This window comes from Taudactylus pleione, unplaced genomic scaffold (genome assembly GCF_031769625.1).
Source record: "Taudactylus pleione unplaced genomic scaffold, aTauple2 ptg000016l, whole genome shotgun sequence".
In the NCBI taxonomy this organism is placed as follows: domain Eukaryota; kingdom Metazoa; phylum Chordata; class Amphibia; order Anura; family Myobatrachidae; genus Taudactylus; species Taudactylus pleione.
Genome location: NW_028284418.1, coordinates 16396047 through 16412739, shown reverse-complemented (window position 1 = coordinate 16412739; position 16693 = coordinate 16396047). Strand labels below are relative to the sequence as shown.

Below are 16693 nucleotides of genomic sequence, written 5' to 3'. Positions count from 1 at the left end.
CAAGTATAATCATTACTTGTTAAATGTACCTGGCTTCTTTTGCATTTTATCTCAGCTTTTCCTGACTTTGGGTAAAGTTTTGAATGACATTCCAGATATGAGAGCTAAAATATTTTAAAGTGTACAGCAGGTTGTAGGATGACAGAGCTATTCAAGCCACTGGAATCAAATCCCACTGCTGCCATATTTTTTCTCCAAGGAGAAGATCCAGTGATATATACCATAGTGGTTTCCTAAAGTAGATAAGGTATAAAAGAAGCTAAATTTGGTTGGTGGAAGCACACCTTAAGCTGTCACATGCAGTAGTTTAAAACAATTTATCATCAACTGATGATTGATCAGATATTAACCAACTGAAAAGGAGAAGATCCAGTGACTTATATCAAAGTGGTTTCCTAAAGTATATAAGGTATGAAAGAAGCTACATTTGGTTGGTGGAAGCACACCTTAAGCTGTCACATGCAGTAGTTCAAAACAATTTATCATCAATTCATGATTGATCAGATATTAACCAACTGAAAAAGGATGGTGATAGTATCCTGCATTAGTCACCGAGTTCTAAACCGTTCATCATAGTTGCAACAGTCTTCTCAAACCTTTAAAATACTGATATCTGCTAACAGTAAAGATATTCAAATTTTAATTTTGCATGAATTAATTATGTGCCCTATCAGAACTAATATTTTACAACTTCATGCATCTCAATTTCTTTTGTTATTTCAGTGAAAATACTTCATGCATCTCAATTTTTTTTGTTATTTCAATGAAAATAAACAAAATGCAATTCAATAAAAAATATGAATTTCTCATCGATTTTATGTTTAATAATGAACTTTCTTTTAACCTTTGCTGACATCTTTTCAATTAATACTTAAAAACAAAAAACCCTTTAATTTTGATGTTCTAGATCTGTGAGCTATCCTAATGATATGCACATGTGGTAGCATGGCTGAGCAGTCTAAGGCGCTGGATTAAGGCTCCAGTCTCTTTGGAGGCGTGGGTTCAAATCCCACTGCTGCCATATTTATTATACAAAGAGTATGCCAGTTATTGATGTCAAAGTGATTCTTTTTTTCCATTAGATAGGATATTACCCAGCTGAAATTTGTTGGTGAAAGATTCCTCTAGCTACTCAACAGTTCATCATTGTTACAAGAGACTTCCCAAATGTTTTAAAAATGTTATCTGCTAACAGTCAAGATGAGCCAAAATTAAGTTGGCATGAAGTAATTAGAAGTAATATCATAACTAATATTTAATTACTGAGTTGTCTTATCATACAATTAGAGATGGAAATGTTGGCAACGTGACTCATTGGTATAAATTGATGGATTTATATTCCGATTTCTCTAACTTTTCTATCACTCTGGATTTTAATCTCACAGCTGTCTATTTTAGGCATTTGAATAATACTTCAAAGTTGTTTGGATTCATCAGTTGTGCTAAATGAAGGAAATTTGAAGTCAAGTATAATCATTACTTGTTAAATGTACCTGGCTTCTTTTGCATTTTATCTCAGCTTTTCCTGACTTTGGGTAAAGTTTTGAATGACATTCCAGATATGAGAGCTAAAATATTTTAAAGTGTACAGCAGGTTGTAGGATGACAGAGCTATTCAAGCCACTGGAATCAAATCCCACTGCTGCCATATTTATTCTCCAAGGAAAAGATCCTGGGATATATACCAAAGTGGTTTCCTAAAGTAGATAAGGTATAAAAGAAGCTAAATTTGGTTGGTGGAAGCACACCTTAAGCTGTCACATGCAGTAGTTTAAAACAATTTATCATCAACTGATGATTGATCAGATATTAACCAACTGAAAAGGAGAAGATCCAGTGACTTATATCAAAGTGGTTTCCTAAAGTATATAAGGTATAAAAGAAGCTACATTTGGTTGGTGGAAGCACACCTTAAGCTGTCACATGCAGTAGTTCAAAACAATTTATCATCAATTCATGATTGATCAGATATTAACCAACTGAAAAAGGATGGTGATAGTATCCTGCATTAGTCACCGAGTTCTAAACAGTTCATCATAGTTGCAACAGTCTTCTCAAACCTTTAAAATAATGATATCTGCTAACAGTAAAGATATTCAAATTTTAATTTTGCATGAAGTAATTATGTGCCCTATCAGAACTAATATTTTACTACTTCATGCATCTCAATTTCTTTTGTTATTTCAATGAAAATAAACAAAATGCAATTCAATAAAAAATATGAATTTCTCATCGATTTTATGTTTAATAATGAACTTTCTTTTAACCTTTGCTGACATCTTTTCAATTAATACTTTAAAACAAAAAACCCTTTAATTTTGATGTTCTAGATCTGTGAGCTATCCTAAAGATATGCACATGTGGTAGCATGGCCGCGCGGTCTAAGGTGCTGGATTAAGGCTCCAGTCTCTTCGGAGGCGTGGGTTCAAATCCCTCTGCTGCCATATTTATTATACAAAGAGTAGGCCAGTTATTGATGTCAAACTGATTCTTTTTTTCCATTAGAAAGGATATTACCCAGCTGAAATTTGTTGGTGGAAGATTCCTCTAGCTACTCAACAGTTCATCATTGTTACAAGAGACTTCCCAAATGTTTTAAAAATGTTATCTGCTAACAGTCAAGATGAGCCAAAATTAAGTTGGCATGAAGTAATTAGAAGTAATATCATAACTAATATTTAATTACTGAGTTGTCTTATCATACAATTAGAGATGGAAATGTTGGCAACGTGACTCATTGGTATAAATTGATGGATTTATATTCCGATTTCTCTAACTTTCTTATCACTCTGGATTTTAATCTCACAGCTGTCTATTTTAGGCATTTGAATAATACTTCAAAGTTGTTTGGATTCATCAGTTGTGCTAAATGAAGGAAATTTGAAGTCAAGTATAATCATTACTTGTTAAATGTACCTGGCTTCTTTTGCATTTTATCTCAGCTTTTCCTGACTTTGGGTAAAGTTTTGAATGACATTCCAGATATGAGAGCTAAAATATTTTAAAGTGTACAGCAGGTTGTAGGATGACAGAGCTATTCAAGCCACTGGAATCAAATCCCACTGCTGCCATATTTTTTCTCCAAGGAGAAGATCCAGTGATATATACCATAGTGGTTTCCTAAAGTAGATAAGGTATAAAAGAAGCTAAATTTGGTTGGTGGAAGCACACCTTAAGCTGTCACATGCAGTAGTTTAAAACAATTTATCATCAACTGATGATTGATCAGATATTAACCAACTGAAAAGGAGAAGATCCAGTGACTTATATCAAAGTGGTTTCCTAAAGTATATAAGGTATGAAAGAAGCTACATTTGGTTGGTGGAAGCACACCTTAAGCTGTCACATGCAGTAGTTCAAAACAATTTATCATCAATTCATGATTGATCAGATATTAACCAACTGAAAAAGGATGGTGATAGTATCCTGCATTAGTCACCGAGTTCTAAACCGTTCATCATAGTTGCAACAGTCTTCTCAAACCTTTAAAATACTGATATCTGCTAACAGTAAAGATATTCAAATTTTAATTTTGCATGAATTAATTATGTGCCCTATCAGAACTAATATTTTACAACTTCATGCATCTCAATTTCTTTTGTTATTTCAGTGAAAATAAACAAAATGCAATTCAATAAAAAATATGAATTTCTCATCGATTTTATGTTTAATAATGAACTTTCTTTTAATCTTTGCTGACATCTTTTCAATTAATACTTTAAAACAAAAAACCCTTTAATTTTGATGTTCTAGATCTGTGAGCTATCCTAAAGATAAGCACATGTGGTAGCATGGCCGAGCGGTCTACGGCGCTGGATTAAGGCTCCAGTCTCTTCGGAGGCGTGGGTTCAAATCCCACTGCTGCCATATTTATTATACAAAGAATAGGCCAGTTATTGATGTCAAACTGATTCTTTTTTTCCATTAGAAAGGATATAACCCAGCTGAAATTTGTTGGTGGAAGATTCCTCTAGCTACTCAACAGTTCATCATTGTTACAAGAGACTTCCCAAATGTTTTAAAAATGTTATCTGCTAACAGTCAAGATGAGCCAAAATTAAGTTGGCATGAAGTAATTAGAAGTAATATCATAACTAATATTTAATTACTGAGTTGTCTTATCATACAATTAGAGATGGAAATGTTGGCAACGTGACTCATTGGTATAAATTGATGGATTTATATTCGGATTTCTCTAACTTTCCTATCACTCTGGATTTTAATCTCACAGCTGTCTATTTTAGGCATTTGAATAATACTTCAAAGTTGTTTGGATTCATCAGTTGCGCTAAATGAAGGAAATTTGAAGTCAAATTTAATCATTACTTGTTAAATGTATCTGGCTTCTTTTGCATTTTATCTCAGCTTTTCCTGACTTTGGGTAAAGTTTTGAATGAAATTCCAGATATGAGAGCTAAAATATTTTAAAGTGTACAGCAGGTTGTAGGATGACAGAGCTATTCAAGCCACTGGAATCAAATCCCACTGCTGCCATATTTATTCTCCAAGGAGAAGATCCAGTGATATATACCAAAGTGGATAAGGTATAAAAGAAGCTAAATTTGGTTGGTGGAAGCACACCTTAAGCTGTCACATGCAGTAGTTTAAAACAATTTATCATCAACTGATGATTGATCAGATATTAACCAACTGAAAAGGAGAAGATCCAGTGACTTATATCAAAGTGGTTTCCTAAAGTATATAAGGTATAAAAGAAGCTACATTTGGTTGGTGGAAGCACACCTTAAGCTGTCACATGCAGTAGTTCAAAACAATTTATCATCAATTCATGATTGATCAGATATTAACCAACTGAAAAAGGATGGTGATAGTATCCTGCATTAGTCACCGAGTTCTAAACAGTTCATCATAGTTGCAACAGTCTTCTCAAACCTTTAAAATAATGATATCTGCTAACAGTAAAGATATTCAAATTTTAATTTTGCATGAAGTAATTATGTGCCCTATCAGAACTAATATTTTACTACTTCATGCATCTCAATTTCTTTTGTTATTTCAATGAAAATAAACAAAATGCAATTCAATAAAAAATATGAAATTCTCATCGATTTTATGTTTAATAATGAACTTTCTTTTAACCTTTGCTGACATCTTTTCAATTAATATTTTAAAACAAAAAACCCTTTAATTTTGATGTTCTAGATCTGTGAGCTATCCTAATGATATGCAAATGTGGTAGCATGGCCGAGCGGTCTAAGGCGCTGGATTAAGGCTCCAGTCTCTTCGGAGACGTGGGTTCAAATCCCACTGCTGCCATATTTATTATACAAAGAGTAGGCCAGTTATTGATGTCAAAGTGATTCTTTTTTTCCATTAGAAAGGATATTACCCAGCTGAAATTTGTTGGTGGAAGATTCCTCTAGCTACTCAACAGTTCATCATTGTTACAAGAGACTTCCCAAATGTTTTAAAAATGTTATCTGCTAACAGTCAAGATGAGCCAAAATTAAGTTGGCATGAAGTAATTAGAAGTAATATCATAACTAATATTTAATTACTGAGTTGTCTTATCATACAATTAGTGATGGAAATGTTGGCAACGTGACTCATTGGTATAAATTGATGGATTTATATTCCGATTTCTCTAACTTTCCTATCACTCTGGATTTTAATCTCACAACTGTCTATTTTAGGCATTTGAATAATACTTCAAAGTTGTTTGGATTCATCAGTTGTGCTAAATGAAGGAAATTTGAAGTCAAGTATAATCATTACTTGTTAAATGTACCTGGCTTCTTTTGCATTTTATCTCAGCTTTTCCTGACTTTGGGTAAAGTTTTGAATGACATTCCAGATATGAGAGCTAAAATATTTTAAAGTGTACAGCAGGTTGTAGGATGACAGAGCTATTCAAGCCACTGGAATCAAATCCCACTGCTGCCATATTTTTTCTCCAAGGAGAAGATCCAGTGATATATACCATAGTGGTTTCCTAAAGTAGATAAGGTATAAAAGAAGCTAAATTTGGTTGGTGGAAGCACACCTTAAGCTGTCACATGCAGTAGTTTAAAACAATTTATCATCAACTGATGATTGATCAGATATTAACCAACTGAAAAGGAGAAGATCCAGTGACTTATATCAAAGTGGTTTCCTAAAGTATATAAGGTATGAAAGAAGCTACATTTGGTTGGTGGAAGCACACCTTAAGCTGTCACATGCAGTAGTTCAAAACAATTTATCATCAATTCATGATTGATCAGATATTAACCAACTGAAAAAGGATGGTGATAGTATCCTGCATTAGTCACCGAGTTCTAAACCGTTCATCATAGTTGCAACAGTCTTCTCAAACCTTTAAAATACTGATATCTGCTAACAGTAAAGATATTCAAATTTTAATTTTGCATGAATTAATTATGTGCCCTATCAGAACTAATATTTTACAACTTCATGCATCTCAATTTCTTTTGTTATTTCAGTGAAAATAAACAAAATGCAATTCAATAAAAAATATGAATTTCTCATCGATTTTATGTTTAATAATGAACTTTCTTTTAATCTTTGCTGACATCTTTTCAATTAATACTTTAAAACAAAAAACCCTTTAATTTTGATGTTCTAGATCTGTGAGCTATCCTAAAGATAAGCACATGTGGTAGCATGGCCGAGCGGTCTACGGCGCTGGATTAAGGCTCCAGTCTCTTCGGAGGCGTGGGTTCAAATCCCACTGCTGCCATATTTATTATACAAAGAATAGGCCAGTTATTGATGTCAAACTGATTCTTTTTTTCCATTAGAAAGGATATAACCCAGCTGAAATTTGTTGGTGGAAGATTCCTCTAGCTACTCAACAGTTCATCATTGTTACAAGAGACTTCCCAAATGTTTTAAAAATGTTATCTGCTAACAGTCAAGATGAGCCAAAATTAAGTTGGCATGAAGTAATTAGAAGTAATATCATAACTAATATTTAATTACTGAGTTGTCTTATCATACAATTAGAGATGGAAATGTTGGCAACGTGACTCATTGGTATAAATTGATGGATTTATATTCGGATTTCTCTAACTTTCCTATCACTCTGGATTTTAATCTCACAGCTGTCTATTTTAGGCATTTGAATAATACTTCAAAGTTGTTTGGATTCATCAGTTGCGCTAAATGAAGGAAATTTGAAGTCAAATTTAATCATTACTTGTTAAATGTATCTGGCTTCTTTTGCATTTTATCTCAGCTTTTCCTGACTTTGGGTAAAGTTTTGAATGAAATTCCAGATATGAGAGCTAAAATATTTTAAAGTGTACAGCAGGTTGTAGGATGACAGAGCTATTCAAGCCACTGGAATCAAATCCCACTGCTGCCATATTTATTCTCCAAGGAGAAGATCCAGTGATATATACCAAAGTGGATAAGGTATAAAAGAAGCTAAATTTGGTTGGTGGAAGCACACCTTAAGCTGTCACATGCAGTAGTTTAAAACAATTTATCATCAACTGATGATTGATCAGATATTAACCAACTGAAAAGGAGAAGATCCAGTGACTTATATCAAAGTGGTTTCCTAAAGTATATAAGGTATGAAAGAAGCTACATTTGGTTGGTGGAAGCACACCTTAAGCTGTCACATGCAGTAGTTCAAAACAATTTATCATCAATTCATGATTGATCAGATATTAACCAAATGAAAAAGGATGGTGATAGTATCCTGCATTAGTCACCGAGTTCTAAACAGTTCATCATAGTTGCAACAGTCTTCACAAACCTTTAAAATAATGATATCTGCTAACAGTAAAGATATTCAAATTTTAATTTTGCATGAAGTAATTATGTGCCCTATCAGAACTAATATTTTACTACTTCATGCATCTCAATTTCTTTTGTTATTTCAATGAAAATAAACAAAATGCAATTCAATAAAAAATATGAATTTCTCATCGATTTTATGTTTAATAATGAACTTTCTTTTAACCTTTGCTGACATCTTTTCAATTAATACTTTAAAACAAAAAACCCTTTAATTTTGATGTTCTAGATCTGTGAGCTATCCTAAAGATATGCACATGTGGTAGCATGGCCGCGCGGTCTAAGGTGCTGGATTAAGGCTCCAGTCTCTTCGGAGGCGTGGGTTCAAATCCCTCTGCTGCCATATTTATTATACAAAGAGTAGGCCAGTTATTGATGTCAAACTGATTCTTTTTTTCCATTAGAAAGGATATTACCCAGCTGAAATTTGTTGGTGGAAGATTCCTCTAGCTACTCAACAGTTCATCATTGTTACAAGAGACTTCCCAAATGTTTTAAAAATGTTATCTGCTAACAGTCAAGATGAGCCAAAATTAAGTTGGCATGAAGTAATTAGAAGTAATATCATAACTAATATTTAATTACTGAGTTGTCTTATCATACAATTAGAGATGGAAATGTTGGCAACGTGACTCATTGGTATAAATTGATGGATTTATATTCCGATTTCTCTAACTTTCTTATCACTCTGGATTTTAATCTCACAGCTGTCTATTTTAGGCATTTGAATAATACTTCAAAGTTGTTTGGATTCATCAGTTGTGCTAAATGAAGGAAATTTGAAGTCAAGTATAATCATTACTTGTTAAATGTACCTGGCTTCTTTTGCATTTTATCTCAGCTTTTCCTGACTTTGGGTAAAGTTTTGAATGACATTCCAGATATGAGAGCTAAAATATTTTAAAGTGTACAGCAGGTTGTAGGATGACAGAGCTATTCAAGCCACTGGAATCAAATCCCACTGCTGCCATATTTATTCTCCAAGGAAAAGATCCTGGGATATATACCAAAGTGGTTTCCTAAAGTAGATAAGGTATAAAAGAAGCTAAATTTGGTTGGTGGAAGCACACCTTAAGCTTTCACATGCAGTAGTTTAAAACAATTTATCATCAACTGATGATTGATCAGATATTAACCAACTGAAAAGGAGAAGATCCAGTGACTTATATCAAAGTGGTTTCCTAAAGTATATAAGGTATGAAAGAAGCTACATTTGGTTGGTGGAAGCACACCTTAAGCTGTCACATGCAGTAGTTCAAAACAATTTATCATCAATTCATGATTGATCAGATATTAACCAAATGAAAAAGGATGGTGATAGTATCCTGCATTAGTCACCGAGTTCTAAACAGTTCATCATAGTTGCAACAGTCTTCACAAACCTTTAAAATAATGATATCTGCTAACAGTAAAGATATTCAAATTTTAATTTTGCATGAACTAATTATGTGCCCTATCAGAACTAATATTTTACTACTTCATGCATCTCAATTTCTTTTGTTATTTCAATGAAAATAAACAAAATGCAATTCAATAAAAAATATGAATTTCTCATCGATTTTATGTTTAATAATGAACTTTCTTTTAACCTTTGCTGACATCTTTTCAATTAATACTTTAAAACAAAAAACCCTTTAATTTTGATGTTCTAGATCTGTGAGCTATCCTAAAGATATGCACATGTGGTAGCATGGCCGCGCGGTCTAAGGTGCTGGATTAAGGCTCCAGTCTCTTCGGAGGCGTGGGTTCAAATCCCTCTGCTGCCATATTTATTATACAAAGAGTAGGCCAGTTATTGATGTCAAACTGATTCTTTTTTTCCATTAGAAAGGATATTACCCAGCTGAAATTTGTTGGTGGAAGATTCCTCTAGCTACTCAACAGTTCATCATTGTTACAAGAGACTTCCCAAATGTTTTAAAAATGTTATCTGCTAACAGTCAAGATGAGCCAAAATTAAGTTGGCATGAAGTAATTAGAAGTAATATCATAACTAATATTTAATTACTGAGTTGTCTTATCATACAATTAGAGATGGAAATGTTGGCAACGTGACTCATTGGTATAAATTGATGGATTTATATTCCGATTTCTCTAACTTTCTTATCACTCTGGATTTTAATCTCACAGCTGTCTATTTTAGGCATTTGAATAATACTTCAAAGTTGTTTGGATTCATCAGTTGTGCTAAATGAAGGAAATTTGAAGTCAAGTATAATCATTACTTGTTAAATGTACCTGGCTTCTTTTGCATTTTATCTCAGCTTTTCCTGACTTTGGGTAAAGTTTTGAATGACATTCCAGATATGAGAGCTAAAATATTTTAAAGTGTACAGCAGGTTGTAGGATGACAGAGCTATTCAAGCCACTGGAATCAAATCCCACTGCTGCCATATTTATTCTCCAAGGAAAAGATCCTGGGATATATACCAAAGTGGTTTCCTAAAGTAGATAAGGTATAAAAGAAGCTAAATTTGGTTGGTGGAAGCACACCTTAAGCTGTCACATGCAGTAGTTTAAAACAATTTATCATCAACTGATGATTGATCAGATATTAACCAACTGAAAAGGAGAAGATCCAGTGACTTATATCAAAGTGGTTTCCTAAAGTATATAAGGTATAAAAGAAGCTACATTTGGTTGGTGGAAGCACACCTTAAGCTGTCACATGCAGTAGTTCAAAACAATTTATCATCAATTCATGATTGATCAGATATTAACCAACTGAAAAAGGATGGTGATAGTATCCTGCATTAGTCACCGAGTTCTAAACAGTTCATCATAGTTGCAACAGTCTTCTCAAACCTTTAAAATAATGATATCTGCTAACAGTAAAGATATTCAAATTTAAATTTTGCATGAAGTAATTATGTGCCCTATCAGAACTAATATTTTACTACTTCATGCATCTCAATTTCTTTTGTTATTTCAATGAAAATAAACTAAATGCAATTCAATAAAAAATATGAAATTCTCATCGATTTTATGTTTAATAATGAACTTTCTTTTAACCTTTGCTGACATCTTTTCAATTAATACTTTAAAACAAAAAACCCTTTAATTTTGATGTTCTAGATCTGTGAGCTATCCTAATGATATGCAAATGTGGTAGCATGGCTGAGCGGTCTAAGGCGCTGGATTAAGGCTCCAGTCTCTTCGGCGACGTGGTTTCAAATCCCACTGCTGCCATATTTATTATACAAAGAGTAGGCCAGTTATTGATGTCAAAGTGATTCTTTTTTTCCATTAGAAAGGATATTACCCAGCTGAAATTTGTTGGTGGAAGATTCCTCTAGCTACTCAACAGTTCATCATTGTTACAAGAGACTTCCCAAATGTTTTAAAAATGTTATCTGCTAACAGTCAAGATGAGCCAAAATTAAGTTGGCATGAAGTAATTAGAAGTAATATCATAACTAATATTTAATTACTGAGTTGTCTTATCATAAAATTAGAGATGGAAATGTTGGCAATGTGACTCATTGGTATAAATTGATGGATTTATATTACGATTTCTCTAACTTTTCTATCACTCTGGATTTTAATCTCACAGCTGTCTATTTTAGGCATTTGAATAATACTTCAAAGTTGTTTGGATACATCAGTTGCGCTAAATGAAGGAAATTTGAAGTCAAATATAATCATTACTTGTTAAATGTACCTGGCTTCTTTTGCATTTTATCTCAGCTTTTCCTGACTTTGGGTAAAGTTTTGAATGACATTCCAGATATGAGAGCTTAAATATTTTAAAGTGTACAGCAGGTTGTAGGATGACAGAGCTATTCAAGCCGTTGGAATCAAATCCCACTGCTGCCATATTTATTCTCCAAGGAGAAGATCCAGTGATATATATCAAAGTGGTTTCCTAAAGTAGATAAGGTATAAAAGAAGCTAAATTTGGTTGGTGGAAGCACACCTTAAGCTGTCACATGCAGTAGTTTAAAACAATTTATCATCAACTGATGATTGATCAGATATTAACCAACTGAAAAGGAGAAGATCCAGTGACTTATATCAAAGTGGTTTCCTAAAGTAGATAAGGTATAAAAGAAGCTACATTTGGTTGGTGGAAGCACACCTTAAGCTGTCACATGCAGTAGTTCAAAACAATTTATCATCAATTCATGATTGATCAGATATTAACCAACTGAAAAAGGATGGTGATAGTATCCTGCATTAGTCACCGAGTTCTAAACCGTTCATCATAGTTGCAACAGTCTTCTCAAACCTTTAAAATACTGATATCTGCTAACAGTAAAGATATTCAAATTTTAATTTTGCATGAATTAATTATGTGCCCTATCAGAACTAATATTTTACAACTTCATGCATCTCAATTTCTTTTGTTATTTCAGTGAAAATACTTCATGCATCTCAATTTTTTTTGTTATTTCAATGAAAATAAACAAAATGCAATTCAATAAAAAATATGAATTTCTCATCGATTTTATGTTTAATAATGAACTTTCTTTTAACCTTTGCTGACATCTTTTCAATTAATACTTAAAAACAAAAAACCCTTTAATTTTGATGTTCTAGATCTGTGAGCTATCCTAATGATATGCACATGTGGTAGCATGGCCGAGCAGTCTAAGGCGCTGGATTAAGGCTCCAGTCTCTTTGGAGGCGTGGGTTCAAATCCCACTGCTGCCATATTTATTATACAAAGAGTATGCCAGTTATTGATGTCAAAGTGATTCTTTTTTTCCATTAGATAGGATATTACCCAGCTGAAATTTGTTGGTGAAAGATTACTCTAGCTACTCAACAGTTCATCATTGTTACAAGAGACTTCCCAAATGTTTTAAAAATGTTATCTGCTAACAGTCAAGATGAGCCAAAATTAAGTTGGCATGAAGTAATTAGAAGTAATATCATAACTAATATTTAATTACTGAGTTGTCTTATCATACAATTAGAGATGGAAATGTTGGCAACGTGACTCATTGGTATAAATTGATGGATTTATATTCCGATTTCTCTAACTTTTCTATCACTCTGGATTTTAATCTCACAGCTGTCTATTTTAGGCATTTGAATAATACTTCAAAGTTGTTTGGATACATCAGTTGCGCTAAATGAAGGAAATTTGAAGTCAAATATAATCATTACTTGTTAAATGTACCTGGCTTCTTTTGCATTTTATCTCAGCTTTTCCTGACTTTGGGTAAAGTTTTGAATGACATTCCAGATATGAGAGCTAAAATATTTTAAAGTGTACAGCAGGTTGTAGGATGACAGAGCTATTCAAGCCGTTGGAATCAAATCCCACTGCTGCCATATTTATTCTCCAAGGAGAAGATCCAGTGATATATATCAAAGTTGTTTCCTAAAGTAGATAAGGTATAAAAGAAGCTAAATTTGGTTGGTGGAAGCACACCTTAAGCTGTCACATGCAGTAGTTTAAAACAATTTATCATCAACTGATGATTGATCAGATATTAACCAACTGAAAAGGAGAAGATCCAGTGACTTATATCAAAGTGGTTTCCTAAAGTATATAAGGTATGAAAGAAGCTACATTTGGTTGGTGGAAGCACACCTTAAGCTGTCACATGCAGTAGTTCAAAACAATTTATCATCAATTCATGATTGATCAGATATTAACCAAATGAAAAAGGATGGTGATAGTATCCTGCATTAGTCACCGAGTTCTAAACAGTTCATCATAGTTGCAACAGTCTTCACAAACCTTTAAAATAATGATATCTGCTAACAGTAAAGATATTCAAATTTTAATTTTGCATGAACTAATTATGTGCCCTATCAGAACTAATATTTTACTACTTCATGCATCTCAATTTCTTTTGTTATTTCAATGAAAATAAACAAAATGCAATTCAATAAAAAATATGAATTTCTCATCGATTTTATGTTTAATAATGAACTTTCTTTTAACCTTTGCTGACATCTTTTCAATTAATACTTTAAAACAAAAAACCCTTTAATTTTGATGTTCTAGATCTGTGAGCTATCCTAAAGATATGCACATGTGGTAGCATGGCCGCGCGGTCTAAGGTGCTGGATTAAGGCTCCAGTCTCTTCGGAGGCGTGGGTTCAAATCCCTCTGCTGCCATATTTATTATACAAAGAGTAGGCCAGTTATTGATGTCAAACTGATTCTTTTTTTCCATTAGAAAGGATATTACCCAGCTGAAATTTGTTGGTGGAAGATTCCTCTAGCTACTCAACAGTTCATCATTGTTACAAGAGACTTCCCAAATGTTTTAAAAATGTTATCTGCTAACAGTCAAGATGAGCCAAAATTAAGTTGGCATGAAGTAATTAGAAGTAATATCATAACTAATATTTAATTACTGAGTTGTCTTATCATACAATTAGAGATGGAAATGTTGGCAACGTGACTCATTGGTATAAAATGATGGATTTATATTCCGATTTCTCTAACTTTCTTATCACTCTGGATTTTAATCTCACAGCTGTCTATTTTAGGCATTTGAATAATACTTCAAAGTTGTTTGGATTCATCAGTTGTGCTAAATGAAGGAAATTTGAAGTCAAGTATAATCATTACTTGTTAAATGTACCTGGCTTCTTTTGCATTTTATCTCAGCTTTTCCTGACTTTGGGTAAAGTTTTGAATGACATTCCAGATATGAGAGCTAAAATATTTTAAAGTGTACAGCAGGTTGTAGGATGACAGAGCTATTCAAGCCACTGGAATCAAATCCCACTGCTGCCATATTTATTCTCCAAGGAAAAGATCCTGGGATATATACCAAAGTGGTTTCCTAAAGTAGATAAGGTATAAAAGAAGCTAAATTTGGTTGGTGGAAGCACACCTTAAGCTGTCACATGCAGTAGTTTAAAACAATTTATCATCAGCTGATGATTGATCAGATATTAACCAACTGAAAAGGAGAAGATCCAGTGACTTATATCAAAGTGGTTTCCTAAAGTATATAAGGTATAAAAGAAGCTACATTTGGTTGGTGGAAGCACACCTTAAGCTGTCACATGCAGTAGTTCAAAACAATTTATCATCAATTCATGATTGATCAGATATTAACCAACTGAAAAAGGATGGTGATAGTATCCTGCATTAGTCACCGAGTTCTAAACAGTTCATCATAGTTGCAACAGTCTTCTCAAACCTTTAAAATAATGATATCTGCTAACAGTAAAGATATTCAAATTTTAATTTTGCATGAAGTAATTATGTGCCCTATCAGAACTAATATTTTACTACTTCATGCATCTCAATTTATTTTGTTATTTCAATGAAAATAAACAAAATGCAATTCAATAAAAAATATGAATTTCTCATCGATTTTATGTTTAATAATGAACTTTCTTTTAACCTTTGCTGACATCTTTTCAATTAATACTTTAAAACAAAAAACCCTTTAATTTTGATGTTCTAGATCTGTGAGCTATCCTAATGATATGCACATGTGGTAGCATGGCCGAGCGGTCTAAGGCGCTGGATTAAGGCTCCAGTCTCTTCGGAGACGTGGGTTCAAATCCCACTGCTGCCATATTTATTATACAAAGAGTAGGCCAGTTATTGATGTCAAAGTGATTCTTTTTTTCCATTAGAAAGGATATTACCCAGCTGAAATTTGTTGGTGGAAGATTCCTCTAGCTACTCAACAGTTCATCATTGTTACAAGAGACTTCCCAAATGTTTTAAAAATGTTATCTGCTAACAGTCAAGATGAGCCAAAATTAAGTTGGCATGAAGTAATTAGAAGTAATATCATAACTAATATTTAATTACTGAGTTGTCTTATCATACAATTAGTGATGGAAATGTTGGCAACGTGACTCATTGGTATAAATTGATGGATTTATATTCCGATTTCTCTAACTTTCCTATCACTCTGGATTTTAATCTCACAACTGTCTATTTTAGGCATTTGAATAATACTTCAAAGTTGTTTGGATTCATCAGTTGTGCTAAATGAATGAAATTTGAAGTCAAGTATAATCATTACTTGTTAAATGTACCTGGCTTCTTTTGCATTTTATCTCAGCTTTTCCTGACTTTGGGTAAAGTTTTGAATGACATTCCAGATATGAGAGCTAAAATATTTTAAAGTGTACAGCAGGTTGTAGGATGACAGAGCTATTCAAGCCACTGGAATCAAATCCCACTGCTGCCATATTTATTCTCCAAGGAGAAGATCCAGTGATATATACCAAAGTGGTTTCCTAAAGTAGATAAGGTATAAAAGAAGCTAAATTTGGTTGGTGGAAGCACACCTTAAGCTGTCACATGCAGTAGTTTAAAACAATTTATCATCAACTGATGATTGATCAGATATTAACCAACTGAAAAGGAGAAGATCCAGTGACTTATATCAAAGTGGTTTCCTAAAGTATATAAGGTATGAAAGAAGCTACATTTGGTTGGTGGAAGCACACCTTAAGCTGTCACATGCAGTAGTTCAAAACAATTTATCATCAATTCATGATTGATCAGATATTAACCAACTGAAAAAGGATGGTGATAGTATCCTGCATTAGTCACCGAGTTCTAAACCGTTCATCATAGTTGCAACAGTCTTCTCAAACCTTTAAAATAATGATATCTGCTAACAGTAAAGATATTCAAATTTTAATTTTGCATGAACTAATTATGTGCCCTATCAGAACTAATATTTTACTACTTCATGCATCTCAATTTCTTTTGTTATTTCAATGAAAATAAACAAAATGCAATTCAATAAAAAATATGAATTTCTCATCGATTTTATGTTTAATAATGAACTTTCTTTTAACCTTTGCTGACATCTTTTCAATTAATACTTAAAAACAAAAAACCCTTTAATTTTGATGTTCTATATCTGTGAGCTATCCTAATGATATGCTCATGTGGTAGCATGGCTGAGCGGTCTAAGGTGCTGGGTTTAGGCTCCAGTCTCTTCGGAGGCGTGGGTTCAAATCCCTCTGCTGCCATATT

The 16693-nt window shown here is 33.1% G+C and overlaps 6 non-coding genes across 6 annotated transcripts; all 6 read left to right on the top strand.

Moving 5' to 3' along the window:
* The first annotated feature begins 939 nt into the window (after positions 1-939).
* On the top strand, positions 940-1021 carry TRNAL-AAG (transfer RNA leucine (anticodon AAG)). Its single transcript has one exon. It is a non-coding gene; the product is annotated as a tRNA-Leu (tRNA).
* A 2764-nt stretch (positions 1022-3785) lies between these two features.
* Positions 3786-3867, top strand: TRNAL-AAG (transfer RNA leucine (anticodon AAG)). The gene has a single exon. It is a non-coding gene; the product is annotated as a tRNA-Leu (tRNA).
* A 1328-nt stretch (positions 3868-5195) lies between these two features.
* TRNAL-AAG (transfer RNA leucine (anticodon AAG)) lies at positions 5196-5277 on the top strand. The gene has a single exon. It is a non-coding gene; the product is annotated as a tRNA-Leu (tRNA).
* Positions 5278-6618: 1341 nt separating this feature from the next.
* On the top strand, positions 6619-6700 carry TRNAL-AAG (transfer RNA leucine (anticodon AAG)). Its single transcript has one exon. It is a non-coding gene; the product is annotated as a tRNA-Leu (tRNA).
* Positions 6701-12338: 5638 nt separating this feature from the next.
* On the top strand, positions 12339-12420 carry TRNAL-AAG (transfer RNA leucine (anticodon AAG)). The gene has a single exon. It is a non-coding gene; the product is annotated as a tRNA-Leu (tRNA).
* A 2764-nt stretch (positions 12421-15184) lies between these two features.
* On the top strand, positions 15185-15266 carry TRNAL-AAG (transfer RNA leucine (anticodon AAG)). The gene has a single exon. It is a non-coding gene; the product is annotated as a tRNA-Leu (tRNA).
* Positions 15267-16693: the final 1427 nt, after the last annotated feature.